This window comes from Sorex araneus, chromosome 1, assembly GCF_027595985.1.
Source record: "Sorex araneus isolate mSorAra2 chromosome 1, mSorAra2.pri, whole genome shotgun sequence".
NCBI classification, from domain to species: domain Eukaryota; kingdom Metazoa; phylum Chordata; class Mammalia; order Eulipotyphla; family Soricidae; genus Sorex; species Sorex araneus.
The window spans coordinates 38,487,073-38,501,598 of NC_073302.1; the positions used below are offsets into that span (position 1 = coordinate 38,487,073).

Here is a 14,526-nt window from a genome sequence, read left to right on the forward strand (position 1 = left end):
CCGCCGCCCGCCCCGCCTTATAAGGCAGCGGCCCATGCAGGCCGGTCGCCAGGCCACCCCGCTGGCTGCCTGGAGGTGGCGTCCCGAGTTCGGCGCTCTGCGCCCGGCCCGGCGTGGCTGGGGAAAACGCATTCCAAGAAGGGACCCCAGAAATGGTGGCTCGACCGGCTGGAACGCGTGCTTAACGATATCCCCCACCGCAACCGTCACCCTACAGTTGTTCTAGGTCCCCAGGGAGTGAACCCTTCCCCCGCCCAGCACTGAGCCCGAAGTAGCTCAGTGGGGACACCCTAGCTCCCAAAATAAATGGGATTCTAGAGGCTTCCCAAGACTCTCCTGGTGCACTCAGCTCCCAGCCTCACCAGTCCCCAGCCCGTCCACATGGAATAAGGGGTCCACTAGGAAGTCCGCACCTCCTACGCGGGGTCCCTCAACTTTTCGGCGGCCAGGCGCTGCCGGGGCCGCCGGGCGCCCGGTAAAGGCTCATAGGACCAAAGTGGGTGGGTACCCACATTTCAGGGGTCACCTCTGAAGGGCAGCGGTTTAGGTCCGCAGGAGTTCTCTGACGCCTGAATTGTATTCGGGCGCCCCCTAATCCCTGCGTAAGTCTCTATACCCCACTCCCACCCCACCCCCCGCCGAAGGCGCCAGCGGCTTGGCGTTCCTCTGCGCCCTGGTGGTGGACAGATTTGATTTACCGCTGCGTGAGCTCTGTTCGTACTGGTCCATCAGCCCTGCGCGCTCCTGGTCCCGCTGCAGGTCCTTCAAGTTCTGTCTGCCCCTCCAGGTCGGTGGAACCTGTCCATCTGGAGGGGCTTTGGTCCTCCCTGACCTCGGGGCAGTGGTCCCTGCACCCCACCGACCCGGAGACACTGACCCTTGGTCTCTCCGCGCTCCCACCCTTTGTGAGAAAAGCACCGGCCTGAGGCAGAGGCCGGCTGGCGTGGGGAAGGGGCTCTGGAGTTCGGGTTAAGAGCTAACTTATTTATTTGTATTGAATAAACCCAGGCGGTTGTGGTCCCAGGGTTCATTCCTGGCTTTGTGCTCGGGGATCACTCCTGAGGATCCGCAGGGCTCTGAGGACCATAGTGGGTGTCTGGGATCAAACCTCCGTGGGCCACAAGCAAGCAAAGCCCCACCAGCTGTGCTATCTCTCCTGCCCAAGAGCTGTTTTAGAATTTGGAATATCCAGGCCTTCCTTCATATGTCCAGCTGGGCTTCAAGGGGCTGGACACTGACCACCTGACTCGCTCCCAGAACGTGAGGCAAATACACCTTTATGTTCCGGACCTTTCAGTGTCAGAGCAGGCCATGATTGTCTCACCTCTGAGTTAAGAAAAAAAAAAAAGACTTCTGATGTTGGGTGGGGATTTAACCTCTTCTACCCCCCACCCCGCTTGTCGCACTGACAACCCCCTTTGAGATGAACAGCAGATTCCAGTGGAAAGAATTCCCTGTCCTCTCCAGAATCTCTGGGCCGCTCTTTCCACTGTAACCCAAACTTCAAAATGCAGGTGGAGTGTTGAGTGTACCCAACAGCGTGAGGAGCAAGTGGCTTCTTTGCAGGCTCTGGGTGGGATGCTGGAGATCTTACAGTGCCTCTAAATCAGGCACTGAATGGAATTAGGACAGTGTCAAGAGGCATCATTGCCCAGCAATCCCTAGGCACCACACAGAGACAAGAAACAGCAACAAAGTTCAGACACAGAAAGGGTTTGACCTCAGTTATCATTTCTTTTTTTTGTTTGTTTTATGTCCTATTGAATAATTCTTTTCAACCCCAAGACAATGCACTTTTTCTTTTTCTGAGGGGCTGAGCATTGGTACAGCAGGTAGGGAACTTGCCTTACATGTATCTGATCGGGGTTTGATCCCTGGCACCCCAAATGGATCTTGGAGCCTAACCAGGAGTGATCCCTGAGCACAGAGCTAGGAAAAAGCCCTGAGCATGGCTGGGTGTGACCCAAGAACAACAACAAAAATTAAAAAAAAAATTTCTTCTAGAAGCTTCCCAGTTTTAGCTTTTAGATTCATTTTGATAGTGGGTGGATACTATGAAATCAGGCTTGTGGTATCTTTCTTTCTCTTCTTATTTGGCATATGGATAAACAAACAATTGCTCAACTATCATTTCTTTTTTTTTTTTTCTTTTTGGGTCACACCCGGCGATGCACAGGGGTTACTCCTGGCTCATGCACTCAGGAATTACTCCTGGCGGTGCTCAGAGGACCATATGGGATGCTGGGAATCGAACCCGGGTCGGCTGCGTGCAAGGCAAACGCCCTACCCGCTGTGCTATTGCTCCAGCCCTCAACTATCATTTCTTTAAAAATTTATTCTTTCCCAGTTAGCCATATATGTGTGGAACAGTTCATTCTCCGTTCAGAGACATGCACTTAACCAAAGATTACTGCAGCTTTATATGTCTGGGAATCAGTAGTATAAGTCCTCCTACTCACTTTTTTTCAAAGTTATTTTGCTCTGGAAGGTGGTCGATGAGATTACCTGGCGCTGGCAGGAGGTGGCTTACGGGTGTGACCCCTGGGTGGCCGGAGACTGGGGGAAGCAGGCAGAGGATCTCTGCTTCCAGGTCCATTGATCCCAGAGTCCAAGATCACAAAGTTCAGCATTACCTGGGTTCCGTGGGACTTTGCTCATGCTTGAAGCTCGGCCCAAGTGTGTGGAAAGCGGCCTGGAGTGTGGCAGCGGTTGGGTGGTTTGGTAGCTCCCATAACCATGCCACCGGACTCCACCACACCAGGCCGTTTCCACTCGGGGCACCCCAGAGGGGAGTGGGTGAGAGCCCTCCCATCCCCAAGCAGCCCCAGCAGCCGACCTCCACTACCCAACTGCTGCTATGCTCCAGGCCGCTTTCCACACACTCAGGACGAACCTCACACATGAGTGAACATATTCCTGGACACACCATTATAGAGGAAAATAAATATATATTCCTCTCGGAGAGCCTGGCAAGCTACCGAGAGTATCCCGCCCACATGGCAGAGCCTGGCAAGCTCCCCATGGTGCATTCGATATGCCAAAACCAGTAATAATAGCAGGTCTCATTCCCCTAATCCTGAAAAGAGCCTCTAATCATTGGGAAAGATGAGTAAGGAGAGGCTGCTAAATCTCAGGGCTGGGATGAATGAAGATGTTACTGGCGCCCGATTGAGTAAATCGATGAACAACAGGATAACAGTGATACAGTGATTTTGTTCATTATAGGTTCTTTGAATTAAGTTTTCACTTATATTCTGTGTGTGTGTGTGTGTTTTTGGGGCCACACCTAACAGTGCTCAAGGTTGCCGTGGGCCTGGTGTTTGGGATATCAGGCAGTATCAAAGATTAAATCAGGCCTCCTGCATGCAAAGCATGCACTCCAGCACTTTCCATATACATTTTATTTGTTTGATTTTTTTTGGGGGGGTCACACCCGGCAATGCACAGGGGTTACTCCTGGCTCATGCACTCAGGAATTACTCCTGGCGGTGCTCGGGGGACCATATGGGATGCTGGGATTCGAACCTGGGTCTGCCGCGTGCAAGGCTAATGCCCTACCCGCTATGCTATCACTCCAGCTCCTCCATATACATTTTAGAATCAAATTTAAATCAAATTGTGTGTTATTATGGCAAAATTAAAAGTAGGGCTGCAAAGATAATTAGGGGAGTAAAGCACTTGCCTTGCTTTTGAATACCCCAGTCTGCAGTCTCAATGATTTTGACCATTTGTTGTTCTCTTACTAGATTCCTTTTTTTATTCCACTACAATTTAAACTTGTAGTCACGTCCTTCACATGTACTTTAGTCCCTTGGGGGTTAGATATTCAAGTGATTCAGAGGCTTGCTCGGGCCCCTCCCCACTCCTCTGGTGAGCCCTTTCAGACTCAGATTCTCCGGCAGGAATATCTGGTTGCTGGGCCCAGTCACAGGCCTTCACAGCAGCTTTCAGGGAGAGCAGAGGCGAATGCCGACTCCCATCCCACCCTAAGCTGCCATCATCAGGAGCAAGATACTGTACGACTGATGGCTGTCATCTCTGCAGGGTGCTCCGCTGAGAGCCGGTTACTGTGTGCCCTCTCTTCTTTTCCCGAGGAGGGAATTTTGTTCCTGTTCTAAATTTGTTTCCCCAGAGTGCTGCTGCGCTCTGTGACTCAGCCCTCTCAGCCTCTCAGTGCTTTCAGCTTTAGGAATTCTTCTCCAAACTCAGCTTTGGAACTATGGTGACACACTGCTTTCAGCCCTGCAGGCTTTGGCTCGGGATCTGCAGAAGTTCCTGAATAAAAATTCCATTGTAAGAGTTTATTGGTAGAAGGACCTTGGGAATTAAGAAGTGGGGGCAAAGAGAACCTGGCCAAGAATCTTATTTTATCCTGTTCTGCTTTACTGCTGTTAGAAAGTATTACCTGGGATGTGGCCAAAGTTATATGGGCACTGAGATGAGGAAAAGACATAATAAATATGAACATGAGCCTTGAGTCATTCCTGAGCATAGTTGGGTGTGACCCCCCAAAAGAAAAAAGGAATGCCCTGCCACAGAGGCGGGATGGGGTAGGGGAGTGGGGTAGGGGTAGTGGGAGGGATATCGGGATCACTGGTGGTGGAGAATGGGCACTGGTGAAGGGAAGGGTACTCGATCATTGTATGACTGAAACGTAAGCACGAATGTTTGCAAGTCTGTAACAGACTTACAAATATCGTGATTCATTAAAAAAATAAATAATTAAAAACAAACAAAAAAAAACCCCAAGTAGTGACTTTAGGAGGGGCCAAAACTAGTTTTTCAAATATTTATTTATTGGGGCTGGAGCGATAGCACAGCGGGTAGGGCATTTGCCTTGCACGCGGAGTGCTCCCTGAGCACAGGGCCAAGAATAAGCCCTGGAGATCCAACATGGGTCAGCCATGTGCATGGCAAGAGCCTTTAGCCCTGCATTGTCTCTCTAGTCTCAATAGCACATTTTATTTATTTATTTATTTATTTTGCTTTTTGGGTCACACCCGGCAATGCACAGGGGTTACTCCTGGTTCTAACTCAGGAATTACTCCTGGCGCTGCTCAGGGGACCATACGGGATGCTGAGATTCAAACCCAGGTCAGCCTCGTGCAAGGCAAACCCCCTACCCGCTGTGCTATCGCTCCAGCCCCTCAATAGCACATTTTAAAAGGCACCGTGTATAGAGTGGTTGTACTAGACACCACCCAAATCCATGTTCCCCTAGGGATCAGGTACCTTCCTCCCAGTGACCTGACCGGGCTGACACAGGAAGGGAACCACCACTCACTCTGCCGAGGGCTGCTGGCTCCTGCCTGGGGCGGGGGTGGAGGTGGGGGGAAGGAACGTAAGCAGAGTCCAAATTGCCCTCGTGGGCCCCAACATTCCTCCCTCTCTGCAGAGACAGCAAAGCCCGGGCAGAAGAAAGTTTCTGTCCTAGCCGCGATGACTCAGCCTGGACTTCCTCTGTCTTCTGGAGGAGCCGCACAGCCTGGGAGCCTCGTTTGCATGACTGAAGAGGGGGGTGTGGGGCCTCCCCTCCTCCCTCCTTTCCATACTGTGGAGGGCTGTGGGGAGTCCCGGGGACCTGGGTAGAGACTCTGGAAGGTAGGTGTGCAGGGCCAGAGGAGAGGAGCAGAGCATGGGGAGGCTTCAGGGGGACACCTGCGAAGGGATAACTGAGATGCCTTTCCCACTGAGGCCAGCTCAGGGGCTCTTCCTGGCTCTGTGCTCAGGAGAAGCCCTGGCAGTGCGTGTTGGGGACATCTGCATACGCAGTGCTAAGGATTGGCTGCGTTCATCCACGAGCAAGGCAAGAAGCTCGCCCCGTGTCCGCTCTCTCCAGCGCTGAGCTGCTTTCTTCTTATCATGCCACTTCCTTTCCTAAGTGGACCCCCTGCCCCGATGGATGACCGGTGCAGATAAGAATAGTAGAGATGAATACCAGGAGGGTTGCTTCATGGCTTGGAAGCCGGCCTCACATGCTGGGGGAAAAGGCAGCTCAGATAGAGAAGGGACCATCAAGTATGGGGTGCGTGGAGGGCCCGCTCGGGATGGGAGATGCATGCTGAAAGTAGACTACAGACTGAATGATGGACATTCAGTACCTCTATTGCAAACCACAACACCCATAAGGAGAGAGAGACAGCAAAAGGGAATGCCCTGCCACAGAGGCGGGGTGGGGTAGGGGGGGTAGGGGTAGTGGGAGGGATATCGGGATCACTGGTGGTGGAGAATGGGCACTGGTGAAGGGAAGGGTACTCGATCATTGTATGACTGAAACGTAAGCACGAATGTTTGTAAGTCTGTAACAGACTTACAAATATCGTGATTCATTAAAAAATAAATAATTAAAAACAAACAAAAAAAAAAACCCCAAGTAGTGACTTTAGGAGGGGCCAAAACTAGTTTTTCAAATATTTATTTATTGGGGCTGGAGCGATAGCACAGCGGGTAGGGCATTTGCCTTGCACGCGGCCGACCCAGGTTCTAATCCCAGCATCCCATATGGTCCCCTGAGCACCGCCAGGAGTAATTCCTGAGTGCAGAGCCAGGAGTAACCCCTGAGCATCGCTGGGTGTGACCCAAAAAAAAAAAGAACAAAAAACAAAACAAAACAAAAAAATATTTATTTATTTATTTATTTATTTTAGAGAGGGGTCAAGAAGGATGAGCAACAGGGTCACAAGTAAATATTCACTTTATTCACCTTTCAGACAAGATACTCTTCTTTGTTTTAGGGACATACTTGGCAGGGCTCAGCGCTTACTCCTCGCTTGTGCTCAGGGATCACTCCTGGCTCGACTTATGGGACCATATGGGATGCCGGAGATCAAACCTGGGTTACCGTATGCATGTAAATGCCCTATCTGCGGTACTATCGCTCTGGCCTTTCAGATAAGAAAGCTATTTCTGTTCTTGTTAGTTCCTGGGAATGTTGAGTTTGACCCATTTCAAAGACCCAGTATGGCTTATTTATTTATTTATTTATTTATTTATTTATTTATTTATTTATTTGCCTTTTGGGTCACATCCAGGGATGCTCAGGGGTTACTCATGGCTCTGCATTCAGGAATCACTCCTGGCAGTGTTTGGGGAACCATATGGGATGCCAGGAATCGAACCTGGGTTGGCTGTGTGCAAGGCAAACATCCTACTCGCTATCCTACCACTTCCTACCCCCCTCCAATATGGTTTAAAGAGCATAATTTGATGCTTGAGCCTTGTGGTGCTTCTGTGGAGTGCTCAGAAGCAAGGTCTCCTGTGAGCTTGCTCCCATTGGCCCCATTTTTTTTTCTTGTTTTGATTTTTATTTGGCTTTTCACTTAGGCTTTATTTTATTTTATTATTTTTTTTTACATTTTTTAATTAATAGTTTATTTTTAATTAGTGAGTCAACGTGAGGGTACAGTTACAGATTTATACATTTTTGTGCTCATGTTTCTCCCTTACAAAGTTTGATAACCCATTCCTTCACCAGTGCCCATTCTCTACCACCAGTAAACCCAACATCCCTCCCCCCATCCCCAGTCCCGTCTCCCCCCACCCCACACTGCCACTATGGCAGGGTATTCCCTTTTGTTCTCTCTCTCTGATTAGGTGTTGTGGTTTGCAATAAAGGTGTTGAGTGGCCATTGGCCCCATTTTTAAATGGATTCACTCGTGTTAGCCAGGTACGATTAGCCCACACCCTGTATCCGTCCTTTGCTTTCCTTACATCTGATCATGCCTTTGCAAATAGTCTTTTTTTTAAAGTCTCAGATTTCCCTCCCTTGGATGCATCTCAGATTTTCCCACTGGGCTCTGGGCTAACCTAGTCTCTTACTTCTCTGCCTCAGAACACGGCGATTCACCAGCAGAACCTTGGGAAGCTGGGCTGGCGCCACGAGGAGGGGTCTTCTGGAAGAGAACAGGATGTTGTGTATCAGCAGACAACACCCCAGAGACAAAAACCAGAACCTCCTTCACAAGGCGGTGAGGGCAGAAGAGGGACCTGCCCCAGCGAGAGAGAGAGAGAGAGAGAGAGAGAGAGAGAGAGAGAGAGAGAGAGAGAGAGAGAGAGAGAGAGAGAGAGACAGAGACAGAGACAGAGACAGAGACAGAGACAGAGAAACAAAGAGACAGAGAGACAGAGGCAGAGAGAGACAGAAAGAGATATCTCTGTCCAGAGGAGATTCTGAAAGGATTCTGCACTGGTCTGATAGTGGCAGGGAGTAGGAGGTGTGAACAGAGGTGATTTTTTTTTGGCTTATATTCTTGGATATTTTAAGGGATTCACATATTACTTTTATAATAAAATGATCCAGTGAGCTTCATTTTGGGAAAACGAGCTGGGACACGGGGCCAGGTAGGGTGTTAACTTGCTTCCCCTGAGCTCTATCTCAGCCTCCAGAGGTTTCTGCTCCAGAAGGGATCCTGGATTTTGTTTGCTCTCTGCACCATGTTGGTCCGGGTGAGTAAAAGAGCAGGTGGAAGAGCTGTGGAAACTTCCAGAGAAAGTGCTGGGGCACAGTGCCAAGCATATTTATGGTCCCAGTTGCCCCTTGGACCTGGCTTTAGGTACTACCCTGTGTCCTGGTCTTACCAGTCTGACCTGACATGGAACTTGGTTCTCTCTTCTCTCTCTCTCTCTCTCTCTCTCTCTCTCTCTCTCTCTCTCTCTCTGTCCCTTCTCTCCTTTTTTTTTTTTTTTAATAAAACAAATCCAAAAGGTGTCATCAGGCTCAAGTTGAGCAGTTCTTGAGCATGGAGAACACACACACACACACACACACACACACACACACACACACACACACACACACACACCCCAACAATCAGCATGGGGAAGTCCGGCTAACCCAGGACAAGGCTGGGCTTGCTACCAGGGGAGTTTCTTTGGGATGGCACTGGAGCTGGCACCATGGGGCTGGGCAGAGGGGTGGTAGGCACCAGCTTCTCTTCACTGAAAATCTGTGTCTTTGTTTTCATAAATTTCACCTTCTCTCTTTGGCTTCAGGAAGTCTCCAGATCTTGCTTCAGATGCGCTGCGGGTCTGGTGTCCAGAATGTTCCTCCTCTCCCATGCTGCTGCTTGACTTGGTACCTGCCGACTTGGCCCAGGGAAAAGGGTTCTCCTCCAGGGTCCCAAAGATGCTGGAGGCCATCTTGCTCCTCCTTGCCAGCTGTCCCGTGAATTCATTGAAATGGAGAGAAAAAATTGGAGCCACCATCTGGAGGTTGCGAGACTTAGGGGCTATTCCTGCTGCTGGGGTCCCCGGCCTTAAGTGTAGTAGTAGCAGTCGTGGCGCCGAGGAGAGAGATAGATTGGCCAGGGAGAGGAGCAGAAAGGGTGGTCTGAGGGGCGTGGAGCAGGTGGCAAACTGTGGCCAGTGACCGCTGCAGGAGCCGTGCCACTCGGAGCCTGGTTCTCTGGGCATCTCGTTCCCGTGATGGAATGTCCCTGCAGGGTCCTGCTCCAGAGTGGCTTGCCCGCTGTGGCGAAAGCCCGGAGCTCTCCCCAGGCCTTGGCTGGGCCTAAACTTGTGGGGTGACTCTTTGCTGGAAATTCTCTTCTCCGGGCCTGTCCCCCACTGTGTACGAAGCAGAAATCCCCCCAGTTCTAAGACAGCAGGGGTGAGAAGGGACGAGCCAGGCATGATCCTTCTGCTGTCCCTGTCCCCCAGCCAGCAAAGCTCACCACCCACTCCCCTCCCTGTAGCAGCTGGGACATAGTGGTGTTTGGGGGTAGGAAGAGGCTCCTGTGCTTGATCCTGGTCTCTTTGAGCCCTCTGGGGGAGCTCATGGGCTTATCTCCTACTCGCCCAGCACTGAAGGGAAAGTCTCAGATCAAAGGAGGGAAGAGAAAGTCTCCAGGGTCACGGGTGATGCTGGGGGGTTGAAAGTTCACCGTACAGGTCAGCTCCAGCTGCACCTGGGATCCTTGGACCAGGCCTAGGTGGAGGGGTGGTTCCTGGGCCAGAGAGATAGCACAGAGGAAAGGCACTTGCCTTGCAGGTGGGTGCACCCACATAGAGTGCCCAGAGCACCACTGGGAGTCACTTCTGAGCACAGAGCCAGGAATAGTCCCTGAGCAGCCTGGGCTGTGGCCCCAACCCCCCATACACATACACACACACACACACACACACACACACACACACACACATACACACACACACACCAAAGAAAAAAGAAAACAAACTGTTTTTACATTTATATCGATGACAAATTGAGTCAGAAAAAAACTAAAACAGAAACAAGCTTTCTAAAAACACAGCTTTATCTTGTGGCGACTGCTGATGACTCAGGTCTCTGTCTTTGTCTTCCTGCTTCTCTCTTTTTTTTTTTTTTGCTTTTTGGGTCACACCTGGGCAATGCACAGGGGTTACTCCTGGCTCATGCGCTCAGGAATTACTCCTGGCGGTGCTCAGGGGACCATATGGGATGCTGGGAATCGTACCCAGGTCGGCCGCGTGCAGGGCAAATGCCCTACCCGTTGTGCTATCGCTCCAGCCTCTGCTTCTTGCCTGACCTTGAGGACAGCAGTTTCTGGGGGCGCTTGACTGTCAGCCACAGCCATTTCCTCCCCTCGGCTAATCCCTGGTGCAGGGATGGAATGTAGCGCTGGCGACAGTTCACTGCAGAGGCCTCTCAGGATTCTTTCTACATCTGTGTGCAGGGCAGGACAAGGAGAAGCCGCTGTGGCTTCCAGCCCTGTTCTTGTTTGTCACAAAGACCTTAAAGCCCTGACCAAAAAGAGAGAGGTCAGGAGACCATGACGCCAGGGCCATAATCTCCCTTCCAAAAAGATAAAGTGAGAATTTGGTGGCAACAGTGAAATGTATTGTCCCTGCCTACAGGAAAAAGATGACTCAGGAGAAACTCAGAAGTATTGTCACCCACTGATATGGCGGATCGGTACTTCTGTCCGGGAAGCTGAGAACTAGCTCAGGGATAGGACCCAGGTCTCTTACCCAGCTTCCCTTCCCTTCCTTTCCCTTCCCCTCATTTCCCCTGTCTCACCGTATGCCCTCTCCCTTCCCTCATTTCCTTCTTCCTCCCTCCCTCCCTCCCTCTCTCCCTCCCTTCTATCCTACCTTCCTTTCTTTCCTCAAAGCCTACTCCCAGCTCTGTGCTCAGGGGCCATCTTTGGTGCTGGGAATTGAACCCAGGTCAACTGCGTGTAAAATAAGCACCTTACCCACTGTAATATTTCCTAGGCCTGGATTTAAAATTTCAGTACTACAGTCTTTCCTCTTTGGTTCCATATTATTTTTCTTTTAAGCTGGGCACTGCTTTGCCTGACTTCCAGGTCAAAGGTTTTTCAGGGTCACACTCCATTGGTGAATCTCTAACAAGAACAGGAGAGAAACAAAAGCTAGAAAGAGAAAAGTGAAAAGAGGCCCAAACTGAAACCAACCATGATCTCTTTGGCAAAGGCATCTTCCTGGCAGAGGCCGTCTGGCTTGGAGTTTGGTTATGCGGCCAGCATGTGTAAGCCCAGTGTGAAGTGACCACTTCTTGGAAGTGACGGCCAGGTGGTGCAAGCTGAGGTCAGGCACTTGTCTTGTAGAGAGTAAACCTATTGCTCAGGGTACCAGGCCCCTTTCAGAGCTGGGGGTTGGTGAAGAGTTATTTCATGCTTTCCAAGTATCATGATTTCACTACCTTTGGCCATAGCAACCTCCGAAACTTTTTTTTTAATCATTCCAGAGCTGGAGCGATAGCACAGCGGTTGGGCTTTCGCCTTTCACGAGGCCGATCCAAGTTCGATTCCTCTGCCCCTCTTGGAGAGAGCCCGGCAAACTACCGAGAGTATCAAGCTCATGCGGCAGAGCCTGGCAAGCTACCCGTGCATATTGGATATGCCAAAAACAGTAACAACAAGTCTCTCAATGAGAGACATTACTGGTGCCTGCTCGAACAAATCGATGAGCAACGGGATGACAGTGACAGTGACATCATTCCAGAGATTGCCTTTTTTATTTTTTAAATTTGTGCTCAGGGATCACTGCTAGTTTGTGCTTGGGATTGCATATGAGATGCCAGGGACTGAACTGAGCTTGGCTGCATACAAGGCAAGCACCTGCGACCCCAGTATTGTTTCTCTGGCCCTGTGCACCTTATGTTCCTCCTGGGGAGATGCTTCCTCCTGGATTTCCAAGCATTCCTTGGCAGAATTCTACGGGCAGGAGCCTACTGTGTTACTTCCTACTTAGCCTCCCTCAGCGGTGTTTCCCGGGATCTAGATTCGAAGAAAGCTGCAGAGCTGTCTGAAAGGCGAGTCAGCGTCTCTGTGCCTGGAAGCTGCTCCAGCCCATCCCCGAGGCTGCTGGTCCTTGAGGCGCTTCTCTCCCAGAACCCACCGTACTTTGGCTGGGTTTGTGGGCAGCCAGCGCCACAGTCCCCGGTCTGTGTCCTCAGAGCAGCCCAACCTTCACTTCATTGTCTCCCTGACACACTGCCACTCCAAACACAAGCACCTCCTCATTTCTGTTTTCTTCCCAGACCACGATACCTCTATTGCTTCCTAATAAAGGGCCCGTCTGCTCTTGTTGTTGTCCAGTGATAAAGAACCTATGTGGGAGACTGTATTAGTACAAATGGTCCCTATTTAGAGCCTCCCCATCCACTTCCCGCCATACTTGATCCTATTCTCTCTGTCTGTCTCTGTCTCTGTCTCTCTCTCTCCCTCTCATATACACACACATGCACACATGCACACACACACACAAACTCTCACTCAGACTCACTCTCACACCTCTCACACACACACTCTCACTCATACAAACTGATACACACATTCTCACACACATACACAAATTCTCTCTCTCTCTCTCTCTCTCTCTCTCTCACACACACACACACACACACACACACACACAGGAGGGACCTCTATAATAGATACGGAAACCTAGGCTAGAGAGAGTACAGTGGGTAAGGCGTTTGCTTGCCTTGTATGAGGTTATTATTAACCTGGGTTCGATTGTTCGCACCCCATATGGTCCCCCAAATCCTGTCAGGAGTGATTCCTGAGTGCAGAGCCAGCAGTAAACCCTGAGCACTGTGGACCAAAAAACAAAGAAAAGAAACCAAAACCTATGTATAACCAACACACACAGTTATGTATACTACTGCAAACAAGGTTATAGCTTTAGCTATAACCTATTAATTTCTTCTAAAGGTTCCTTCCTTCTCTCCAAAGGTTCTACCCTAGCTCCTGACACTTTCCACTAGGTGCTACTCCATTGAAACTGACTTTTGACCAAGATTTTTCTTTCTTTTGCTTTTTTGGGTTACACCTGATGGTGTTCAGGGTTTACTCCTGGTATCATATATGTTGTCAGGGATCAAACTCGGTTGGTTATATGCAAGGCAAGTGCCATATCCTCACACCCTTTCATGCACACTCGCACACTCTCTCATACACTCATATTCTCTCATACACACTCACATTGGATTTGAGAACTCAGGAACAGCCATGTGACTTGCTCAGGGCTAAGGTATAGTTCCAGTGCCACACTTGAGCAGAGACCTCAAAGCAACCTATGGTTCTCTTCGCCTCACGCTGGGAGCTGGAGCACCGTGCCCAAGAAGGGGGAGTAGATCTGCTAGTCAGCCCCTTAATTCTTGGCGGGATTGGGAGTGTGTCTCATGCTCTCTAACTGGAGGACTCTGTATTGAATTTCTGTCACCTGGCTTCTGGTCACAGTCTGGTGTGACAGCTCTGTTCCAGCTGTCCTGCTTCTCTAGGACCCTGGCTTAGAATAATGACATTCCTATAACTTCTTCCCTTTCTTTTTTTATACTTATTTTATTTATTTATTTATTTATTTATTTATTTATTGCTTTTTAGGTCACACCCAGCAATGCACAGGGGTTACACCTGGCTCTGCACTCAGGAATAACTTCTGGCGCTGCTCAGGGGACCATATGGGATGCTGGGAATTGAACCCGGGTCGGCTGCGTGCAAGGCAAATGCCCTACCCGCTGTGCTATCACTCCAGCCCTTATACTTATTTTAATTTATATTTTATCACTGTCATCCAGTTGCTCATCGATTTGTTCAAGCGGGCACCAGTAGCATCTCTCATTGAGAGACTTGTTGTTACTGTTTTTGGCATATCCAATACGCATGGGTAGCTTGCCAGGCTCTGTTGTGTGGACTTGATACTCTTGGTAGCTTGCCGGGCTCTCCGAGAAGGGCGGAAGAATCGAACTCAGGTAGGCCATGTGAAAGGCGAAAGCCCAACCGCTGTGCTATCGCTCCAGCCCAACTTCTTTCCTTTCTGGGGAGGTAGATTTGGGTAGCACCCAGAGGTGTTCCAGGCCTACTCCTGTGCTCAGTGGTCACTCCTTGTGGTGCTGGGAGTACATATGTGGTGCTGGGGATGAAACCAGGATTGGCCGTGTGTAAGACAAGTGCTTTACCTGCTGTCCTTTCTCTCGGACCCCTCCCAGAGCCACTTCTTCCGGAGCAGAGATCAGAGTTCATGTAAAAGTGATGAATGGGTTAATTTGGGATGACCACAGTGTTGCAAAGTACACGTAA

The 14,526-nt window shown here is 50.2% G+C and overlaps 1 pseudogene; it reads right to left on the bottom strand.

Annotated features, from left to right (window-relative positions):
* Positions 1-8,829: 8,829 nt before the first annotated feature.
* LOC101545804 (jupiter microtubule associated homolog 1-like) lies at positions 8,830-9,705 on the bottom strand (annotated as a pseudogene).
* Positions 9,706-14,526: the final 4,821 nt, after the last annotated feature.